The sequence below is a fragment of the Emydura macquarii genome, unplaced genomic scaffold (genome assembly GCF_026122565.2).
Source record: "Emydura macquarii macquarii isolate MOO-44397 ecotype Brisbane River unplaced genomic scaffold, CSIRO-AGI_Emac_v2 contig_1348, whole genome shotgun sequence".
NCBI classification, from domain to species: domain Eukaryota; kingdom Metazoa; phylum Chordata; order Testudines; family Chelidae; genus Emydura; species Emydura macquarii.
Genome location: NW_027131485.1, coordinates 20,267,287 through 20,278,186, shown reverse-complemented (window position 1 = coordinate 20,278,186; position 10,900 = coordinate 20,267,287).

Here is a 10,900-nt window from a genome sequence, read left to right as displayed (position 1 = left end):
GTCTGAGTCCAGCTTCAGTTTCCAGCAACTGTATCTTCTTATATATTTGACTGCTAGACTGAAGAGCCCATTCTCAAACTTTTGTTCCCCATGTAGGTATTTACCTGGGGTTTAATTATGAGCTTCTTCTACACTCCAGTACTTTGTGATCCACTACTCTTATTCAGCAAATCCAATAGGTTTGGCATCTGCAGTTCTTCCCTTTGAGTCTGTGACCAATGGTAAACAGTGTCACCAGAGAGCCTTGTCAAAACCCAAAAACTATTGCTTAATTTAATCTGCAGGACTCGATCATATCAAATATAACCTACTTGTCTTAATTTTCAAGAACCTTCACAGTCTATCCTTATCTTCTCTCTCATTCAGTACTGAAAGGTCAAGTCCCACCTCTGATCAGCCCACAATGCCAGCCTCCATTGCCCACTTCTGTTAAATTTCCAAAAAGCACCTTCACACACTCACACTTGGGACAAACTACCAGTGAAAATCTGCAAAGCCACTTAACTGTTCTTCAGACCTCTGCTTAAAACTCTCCTTTGCCAGGATGCCTACAAAAAATATTGACAACAGTTAGGATGTTAGTGTGCTGCAATCACTGTCTATCATGCAGACCAATATTGTTTCTGCTTGTGCTCCTCCATTGCTCTGTCTATATCCACCAGTTGCATCTTTTCTCATGCTGAGACTGTAAGCTCTTTGGGGCAAGGAGTGTCTTTGCCCTGTGTTTGAACAGCTGCAATGATTGGGCTCCTAGGTGCTATGATAATACAAATTAATAATTAAAATAACAAATAGTCCACATGCATGTCTACTTTATCTGAAGCCTTATCACTTTGTGACGTCGTCCTAGGCAAGCTTCACTTCATTAGATACTCCAGCAGGTTCCTGTGTCAGTCTCAACAGCTCCCCAACAACTATCTTAATCACTTCTCCCTTAGAGAGAGAGTGTGTTATTTTTTTAAACCAGTCAGAGAGACTTTTAATTCTGTATGCCCAACTCAAACAAGTTTTTTAACTTGGCTAGAATCAAAAGGAACATCCCTGACACAAAGGCCATTGGCCTGCCAATTTTCAAGTTCTTGGTCCAGTATATGAAGGTGATGGAGATTCTCAAATAAAAGGTTGTAATAGCAAAACAATGTATTTTTCCCTAGCATCGTTTTTGGGAATGGCTGAACCTTCCCCCACCCCCCAAAAAAAATCAGCCTGAAGCAGACAGCCAGCAATTTCTGCTCAATCAGTTAAATTTTGGCAGTTATGAACAACTGAAAACAAGGTTTTATAATGGAAAGTGTCTGGAAACTTTAATAATAAGTGGTGCTGCCAGCCCCACCTATATTTTTTTAAACAAAATATTCTGGAGCATATGATGGTGGCCACTGTGATAATGTATCATCTTGCCAAGTACCAATTTAACCTCTGCTCCCTGTATTTAGAACCTGCCATCATTCTTTGTTGTTAGAGTCTCTGTCATCTGTTCAAGTGTTGCTGTATTTGTGTTAATTTTTGTTCTAATGTATTATGCATTATTGTACAGCTCCCTGAAGGCCATGGGAGGGGTTCTGTAAAATGTGTTAAATGTAATTGTTTTTTAAACAGTAGGAAAACTGGTTTTTTCAACCACATTTCTGATAATCCATGGGATGAATTTTAAGGTTACACACACTATAACAACACAGCTTATAAAAAGCCTTTTTCATAAGTTTATCTGGCTTTCATTTTCTTTTAACATATTATTGGCCCCTTTTTATTATTGCGTTTGAGTTAACATTTCTTTCTGTGTGGATTAAGGAAACCAATTCCTCCCATAACTGAAGTCATCTCCATTTAATGATTGACTGGATAGTGTTCCTGCAGCTGCCATGTGAGCTGCTTGCCAAAGAGCCCACAGGCCTGGCTTGCAAGGATGCCCTTGTGCTGAAAGTGAATGGCTACTCAATTCTGCATGATTGTTCAAGCCTAACCATCTCCTTTGTACCGGCTACTGAGAATTTTCTAATGTCATTGTGGCTCTCTCATTACCAAGGCATCTAAGATGTAGTGCTTAAAGTATGCTGGGCCATTGACCTACAAAATAAAATTTCTAAAAAGCAAGCTGGGATCCTGAGGGGCACAGTCTGTCTGTGGGAAATCTCTTCTGATTGACTGCTTTCCTCAGCTGCCTCCTTAGCCAATCAGGGCTGCTCTGGATGCAACCAGCACTCTCTCCTCCTTCTTTTAGGAGCTGACATCGTCACAGGAGGGGTGGGGTACAGCCCTGTGTTGGACTATCTTTTTAATTCTGCTTCTGTCCCACCCCACAATACCCACTCCAACTCCCACATTGTTTCTTGCATTTTTATCCTGCTCCCACCTACAAAAACCTTAGATCCCACAAATCCCACAAGAGAGACAGATTCCCCCATGCTACTTAAAAAAACAAACATGCAAAACGGTCAGTAAGTATATTATGTATATAAATGTAATTCAGACAATTTTTACCACTGAAAGAATAAAATAAATCTTGCTTAAACCATGTAAAAAACACTAACTCCTGTTATGATAGACATCAAATCTCTTACTATCCCTCACTTAAATTTAAGTATGAAAAGCTTTAAAGTGTTCCCCTGCAAATTGCCAGTCTGGATTTTTGCCCATCTAATCCCACTGGCAACAAATTACATTTTACCCACTCCCATTACTATGGCAGCAGGTTGTGTGGGATCACAGTCCTGCTGCAGGGCTCTGAGGTGTGGGGAACAGAAAGAGCCCAGCAACCGAGGGAGACTTTGTTCCCTCCTCTAAGCAATAGGATGATTCTTCTGCTTCTCTCCCCTCTGCTCTTTCTCCCTGCAACACATAGCCTAGGAAGGGCACGAGAAGACCCTGCTGCAGCCCCCCAACCCTGGGACAAGGTGAAGAATCCCAGGAGCGCAGGTGGGGGTGAGGTGGGGGAGGGCAAGAATTGATTTGGGGTTGGGGCAAAATTTCTCTCTGGCAGGAAGACAGCAGATGTGGGTATGAAGATAGAATTCCTTCCACTCACCGAACCACACTGTTTTCAGATCACCTGAGGCACTAATAGATTGATACTACTGCTGCTGCTTCAGAAAAGTGCTACTTTCTAATAATTGTTTACAAAAGTTCATTAGGAATTTTGTGTAGCTGAGAATTAGCTTTTGAAGTTTCCCATCTGAGGAGAAACTGATCCATTTTGCCATAGTTTTCATAAAGAGATTGCGGACATGGAAATATATTAAATTGAAAAGCATTTTATTCTGAGAACTAATGGCTTCTAACTTTAATGGTCCCAAACACATTATCTTTACTACAGAGTTTTGTACAACTGCAATTTAAACGCTTTCATATGAATTACAAGAACTATTAATTTTAATTCAGGATTTATTATGAAACAGTATTTATTAAATTCAGATATTAAAATTGGGATTGTAAATGCTGAAAAATATTTTGGGAAGTAGTTTTAAAGGGAATCTATTTCCTGGAATTAAAGATTTTTTTAAACCTGATAGATTAGGAATAATATTTTGTATTTAGCTAATATTTTATTTAATATATACCACAAATAATAAGACAATGCATGAAAGTATTGTTTTGTGGTTAAAGAACCAGATTAAGATTGAAATCAAAATTCAATTCCTAACTCTTTCAGAGACTTTCTTGGCATGGTATTTAATCATGCTGTGTCTCCATTAACCATCTGTAAAACTGGGGTAATGATATTTTCTTTCTTCCATCCTTTGTCTGTGTGTACAGTGCCTAGAACAACTGGCCCTGATCTCGGTTCAGACCCATAGGTGCTCCTGGGATAATGATACTCATATTAGCCCTGATCCTGCTAAGTTACCATCAGATATGTTAATGCAGACATCTATGTGGGATCCCATTATTTTTATTTGTCATTCCCTTTAGGAAGATGTTTGGTGGAGAGGGCTGCTGCTCTGGATTGCCTCATTGGCTTATAAACTGGTATTACGTGTGAAAAAGTGATTTGTCTGTTAAAATCTGCACCAGAATTTGCCTCCAGCTAGAATGTATTGTTAGTGATGCAGTATAAGCAACGGGGCATCAGGTTTCCTAGACTCCATTCTGACCCAGGGCCTGAATCGCAAAACTTGGTGCATAGAGATTTGCAAATGGCCATGAGAATAAAATGTCATCAGCACCTAGGTCTTATAGCGGTGGACACTTCAGAATAAGATCACAGAGAAAGATCCTATTTCCAGGCCATACCACTTACTTCAATTAAGAAATTCTATTAAAGAATTCAAAATGTAATGTGGAGTATTAAAGGGAATGAACAACTAAAACATGCTTTCAAACAGCACTTCACTAATCCCTGAAATACTTGCTGGCATTAAGACTTCTCAGGCCATTAACTTTCTCATAAGCTGGTCATTTAGCGGTATAATGATCTATTCCATGCATATTATTGGTTTTACCAACCACATCTAATGGCCTTTTTTAAAATTCATGCTATTATCAAGTAGAATGGGCTTTCATAGGAAACATTTACATGACAGTAATTTTTACGTTCATGTTTTCTAGTTCATCCTCCCCTTGCAACACTGCACTATCAATTAAATGTAAGATGTTCATCATATCCCAAAGCAATTAAGCCATCATTTCAATTTTCAGTCAGTTACAGTTTCATGATGTGATAGCAATACGTATGCTGTTGAAAAACTATTTTAGTTAATAATCAGCAATTTCTCAAAGTTGTACTACAGAATATTATGATGCTGAAGTTAAATGCAACTTCGGGATGGAGTTAAAAGGTCAGATACATTGAAATGCAATAAACAGGTTTTCCAAGCAATAATGAGGAGGTGATATCTACAGTGTATATTTGCTAATGATACCACAACTCTTTAAACCTACAACATCAAACGTTACTGGGGGGTAGATACACTTCATTAAAATTCTGTAAACTAAAGACAATAGTCCCCCCCCTTACCCTCCTGATAAAAAACAAACAATAAAAGAAAGAGCTTCAGGATTAAAAAAAAGGATGCAGGTAGAAGTCCAGCAACAGAGTGGAGGCTATCCAGTTTATTGCACTGAATGCAACATGTATGATTACCTGCCCTATGGGCACATGGTGTATGTGTGCAGTTGGTGCAAGGAGCTCCTGGCCCTCAGAATCTGCAGATGGGCTTTGGAAACCAGGGTGGCTGAACTGCACAAGCTAAGGGAGACCAAGAGATACATAGATGAGACTTTCTGGAACACAGTGGAACGGTCTCACGCCCGGTATGACAGCTTCTGTACTGTTGAGAGGAAGAAAATCTCAAGGAATGAAAACATCAAACTGAACAGGAGAGAAACGAGACCCTCCTTACAGACGATGTCATGGTATCCTCTTGCACTGAGGGAAGGAATTTCAGTTATTGGGAAAAGGCAGGTAATAGTAATGGGGGACTTCATCATTAGAAAAATAGATAACTGAGTTTGTAATGACCAGGAGAACCGCATGGTGATTTGCTTGCTGGGTGCGAAGGTTGCAGATCTCTTAAGACATCTAGACAGACTTATGTGTAGCGCTGGGGAGGAGCTGGTAGATGTGGTACATATAGGTACCAATGACATAGGGAAGGATAGGAGAAAGGTGCTGGAGGCCAAATTTAGGCTGCTAGGTAACAGATTGAAGTCCAGGACCTCCATGGTAGCTTTCTCTGAAATGCTTCCAGTTTCAAGCGCAGGGCCAGTTAGACAGGCAGAAGTGCAGGGTCTTAATGCGTGGATGAGACAATGGTGTAAGGGAGCAGGGGTTTAGATTTATTAGGAATTGGGAACCTTTGGGGAAAGAGGGAGCCTACACAGGAAGAATGGGCTCCACCTAAACCAAAATGGAACCAGATTGCTGGCATGTAAAATTAAAAAGGTCACAGAGCATTTTTTAAACTAAGGACTGGGGGAAAGCCGATGGGTGCAGAGGAGCACATGGTTCGGATAGAGACATCCTTTAGCGGAGGATCTATTAAATGGAGATTCTCTATATCCTAGCAAGGAGGAGAGGTGGAAAGAGGATAAAATATAGGTGTAGGATCTGATGAGAAACAGTCAAATGAAAAAGTCCCATTCAGTTACATCACAGACAGCTAAAAAGGGACCATTTTTTAAAGTGCTTATATGCCAATGCTAGAAGTCTAAATACTAAGATGAGTGAACTTGAATTCCTCACGTTAAATGAGGATATTGATATAATAGGCATTACAGAAACTTGGTGGAATGAGGATAATCCATGGGACACAGTAATACCAGGGTACAAAATATATCGGAAGGACAGAATAGGTCATACTGGTGGGGCAGTGGCACTATACATGAAAGGAAGCATGCATTCAAATGAAATAAAAATCTTAAATTAACCAAACTATGCTATAGAATCTCTATGGATAGGAATTCCATGCTTGAATAATAAGAATAGGGTAGTAAGGATATACTACTGACCACCTGACCAGCATGGTGATTGTGACTGTAAAATGCTCAGGGAGATTAGAGAGACTATAAAAATAAACTCCATAATAATGGGGGATTTCAGCTATCGTCATATTGACTGGGTACACAAATTGACTGGAAACACTAAAGCAGCCCACCATGGTAGCATTTAATTTCAGAAAGGGGAACTACACAAAAATGGGGAATTTAGTTAAACAGAAATTGAAAGGTACAGTCCCAAAAGTGAAATCCCCGCAAGTTGCATGGAAGCTTTTCAAAGACACTATAATAGAGGCTCAATTTGGGGTATACATTTAAATTAACACAGAGTAAGAGGACCAAAAAAAATGCCACCATGGCTAAACAACAAAGGAAAAGAAGCAGTGAAACGCAAAAAGGCATCTTTTTAAAAGTGAAAGTTAAATCCTATTGAGGAAAATAGAAAGGAGCATAAACTTTGGCAAGGGAAGTATAAAAACATAATTAGGAAGGCCAAAAAAGAATTTGAAGAGCAGCTAGTCAAAGGCTCACTGTTACAAAAAGTAACAGCAAAAATGTTTTTAAGTACATAAGAAGCAGGAAGCCTACTAAACAACCAGTGGGGCCACTGGATTAGTGAGATGCTACAGGTGCATTCAAGGAAGATAAGGCTATTGTGGAGAAATTAAATGAATTGTTTGCATCGGTGTTCATGGCTGAAGATATGAGGGAGATTCCCAAACCTGAGCCATTCTTTTTAAGTGACAAATCTAAGGAACTGTCCCCGATTGAGGTGTCATTAAAGGAGGTTTTGGAACAAAGTGATAAATTAAATAGTAATAAGTCACCAGGACCAAATGGTATCCACCCAAGAGCTCTGAAGGAACTCAAATGTGAAATTGGTGAGGGAGTGGCACCATATATGAAAGAAAGCATAGAGTCAAACAAAGTAAAAATCTTAAAAGAACCAATCTGTGCCATAGAATCTCTACGGATAATAATTCCATGCTCGAACAATAAGAATATAAGAAATAGGGATATACTACCGACCACCTGACCAGGATGGTGATAGTGACTGTGAAATACATAGGGAGAGTAGAGAAGTTATAAAAATAAAAAATTAAATAATAATGGGGGATTTCAATTATCCCCATATTGACTGGGTACATGTCACCTCAAGATGGGATGCAGAGATAAAGTTTCCTGAGACCTTAAATGACTGCTTCTTGGTGCAGCTAGTCCTGGAACCCACAAGAGGAGAGACAATTCTTAATTTAGTCCTAAGTGGAGCACAGGATTTGGTCCATGAGGTAAATATAGCTGAACCGCTTGGTAATATTGACCATAACATAATAAAATTTATGTTAGGAGGGGGAGAACACCAAAGCAGCCCATCACAGTCATGGGAGCATTTAATTTCAGAAAGGGGAATGACACAAAAATGAGGAAGTTAGTTAAACAGAAATTAAAAGGTACAGTGATAAAAGTGATCCAGTGGAGATATAGCGTACTTAGATTTTCAGAAAGCCTTCGACAAGGTCCCTCACTAAAGGCTTTTAAACAAAGTAAGCGGTCATGGGATAAGAGGGATCAGTAACTGGTTAAAAGATGGGAAACAAAGGGGAGGAATAAATGATCTGGTTTTCAGAATGGAGAGAGGTAAATAGCGGTGTCCCCCAAGGGTCTGTACTGGCACCAGTACTGTTCAACATATTCATAAATGATCTGGAAAAAGAGGTAAAAAGTGAGGTGGCAAAATTTGCAGATGATACAAAAAACTAATCAAGATAATTAAATCCAAAGCAGACTGCGAAGAGTTATGAAGTGATCTCACAAAATTGGGTGACTGGGCAACAAAACAGCAGATGAAATTCAATGTTGATAAATGCAAAGTAAGGTATATTGGAAAACATAATCCCAACTACATATATAAAATTATGGGATCTAAATTACCATTTACCTCTCAAGAAAGAAGTCATTGTGGACAGTTCTCTAAAAACATCCACTAAATGTGCAGCAGCAGTCAAAAAAAGCTAACAGAATGTTGGGAATCATTATGAAAAGGATAGATAAGACAGAAAGTATCGTATTGCCTCATTATAAATCCATGGTACGTCCACATCTTGAATACTGCGTGCATCTCAAAAAAGATACATTGGAATTGGAAAAGGTACAAAAGAGGGCAACAAAAATTAGAGGTATGGAACAGCTTCCATACGAGGAGAAGGACTTTTCAGATTGGAAAAAAGACAACTAAGGTTTAAAATGAACAAAAGGAAGTATTTCTTCACACAACGCACTGTCAACCTATGGAACTCCTTGCCAGAGGATGTTGTGAAGGTGAAGACTACAATGGGGTTCAAAAAAGAATTAGATAAGTTCATGGTGGATAGGTCCATCAATGGCTATTAGCCCCACGTCCTCTGCGGCTGCAAGCCCCACTCCCGAGCCTGGCATCTGAGGCACAACGCCATCCAGGACCGCCTGGCGAAGGCCATCCCGGCCCACCGAGGCATGGTGACCATCAACTCCGCCATCCCCGGGACTGATAGCCAGCTGAGACCCGACGTCGTCATCACCGACGAGGACCACAAGAAGATCGTCATGGTGGACGTCACGGTCCCCTTCGAGAACCGCAGCCCGGCCTTCCACACCGCCCGAGCCCGCAAGGAGGAGAAATACTCCCCCTTGGCCGACACCCTGAGGGATCAGGGCTACGAGGTCCAGATCCACGCCTTGATCGTCGGGGCGCTGGGCGCCTGGGACCCCCGCAACGAGCCCGTGCTCTGGGCCTGCAGTGTGGGTCGGCGCTATGCCAAGCTCATGCGTCGCCTCATGGTCTCGGACTCTGTCCGGTGGTCTCGGGACATCTACATTGAGCACATCACCGGCCACCGGCAGTACCACGAGGAGAGGGATGAAGCGCCACCACAGGACCCTTCTTCCGGACCGACGGACCCAACCCACCACCACCACCACGGAGGCGGCGGGGGACACACCAGCAGAGGCGGCGTGTGATAAATTATCGGACCTAATGAGGGACGCACCACTTTGTATGGACTTATTTACTCTCTTTGTTAAACACCCCCAAAAGTAACCCACAGGCATACTTAGTAACGTTCCCCCATTCCCATATATCCCCTTGTATCTCTTAGCGCCCACACCATCACCCCCCATCCAGGACCCCGCAGCTTATCCCTTGTTATTCTCCCCAGACTCCCAATCACTCCCCGTGACCCCCGATAACCTGCATATTGTCCCTGGATGTTTTATAACTTTGCCCCTTTAACTCTATGGGTTACCTGTTTGTTATTTTTTTTTAAACATTTGCATCTTGCCTGTGGTGCCTCAACTGTCAATGATCCAGAAGTTGCAAACTATTCTGGTACTGTAGACAAATTTCATTCTGGTAACTATTTCTCATAAATGTGGAATTAGGGTTGTTATTTTAAATAGAAGTAAATTTATTTTATAGAATCATTTATACAGTTTTTATCCCTGAATCATCTTTTGACTTCTTTGAAACAAACTTTGAATCCTGACCGCATTTGTCAAGTTCTGGATAACTTCTTGTATTACTTATAATACACTTGTGTTCAGATGCCTCAATCAGGATCAAGTCTCATTGTGCTGGGCCATATACAAATTTGGAATAAAAGACAATCCTTGATGCAAGGATCTTACAATCTAAAAGAAATTAACAAATATACAAAAAAGTCACATGTTCAGTGACAGTGATAAATTTTATAGTGTAGGAGCCTTGCAAAAATTATCTCAAGTTAATAATTCTGTCACATGTGAGATAGCCTCCCAAATCCATCATGTGTGTGTGACATCACCATAAGATAAAGTACCCATATTCAAATCTAACATTTTACTAATAAATTTATCTAATTGAAAATCTGTGCAACAACAATTATGATTCTTCATACATCAATAATAAATACACATATTGTATCAATAGCACTATGATAAAATTTGCCTCTTGAGCATGTATTAGTGTTAACATATGTTCTCATCAAATTCTCAATTTTACTTGATCTTAGACTTTAGATTTAAAACCACTTTTAAACTTGGTTCTTATTGGAATGGAAGGTGACTTCCCTATTCTTAAAGTAAAAAATCATCATATTCTTTTAGTTAAACTGTTTACCTGTAATACCATCCATTATTACAAATGCTACAGTTGTCTCCATTAAAGAATAAACATTTGCCAACAGAAGTCAGATATATAGTATTTGAAATAGATGTCTTTTAAAATTATAAAGGCACCTTAGAAATACCATTCGTAGCTTAGAATGCTTGATAGGCTACTTCTACACAGAATAGGAAATAAGCGTCATACACCTTAGGCCTGGTCTATACTGGCTGTGAGTTTTGGCGGCAGTCGACGGGAGATATGCAAGTTACTGTACTTCCTAACAGCTATTTACCACAGTGTCTGCACTGTGCTGTGCCGACAGGAAATGCCCTCCCATCGATGCAG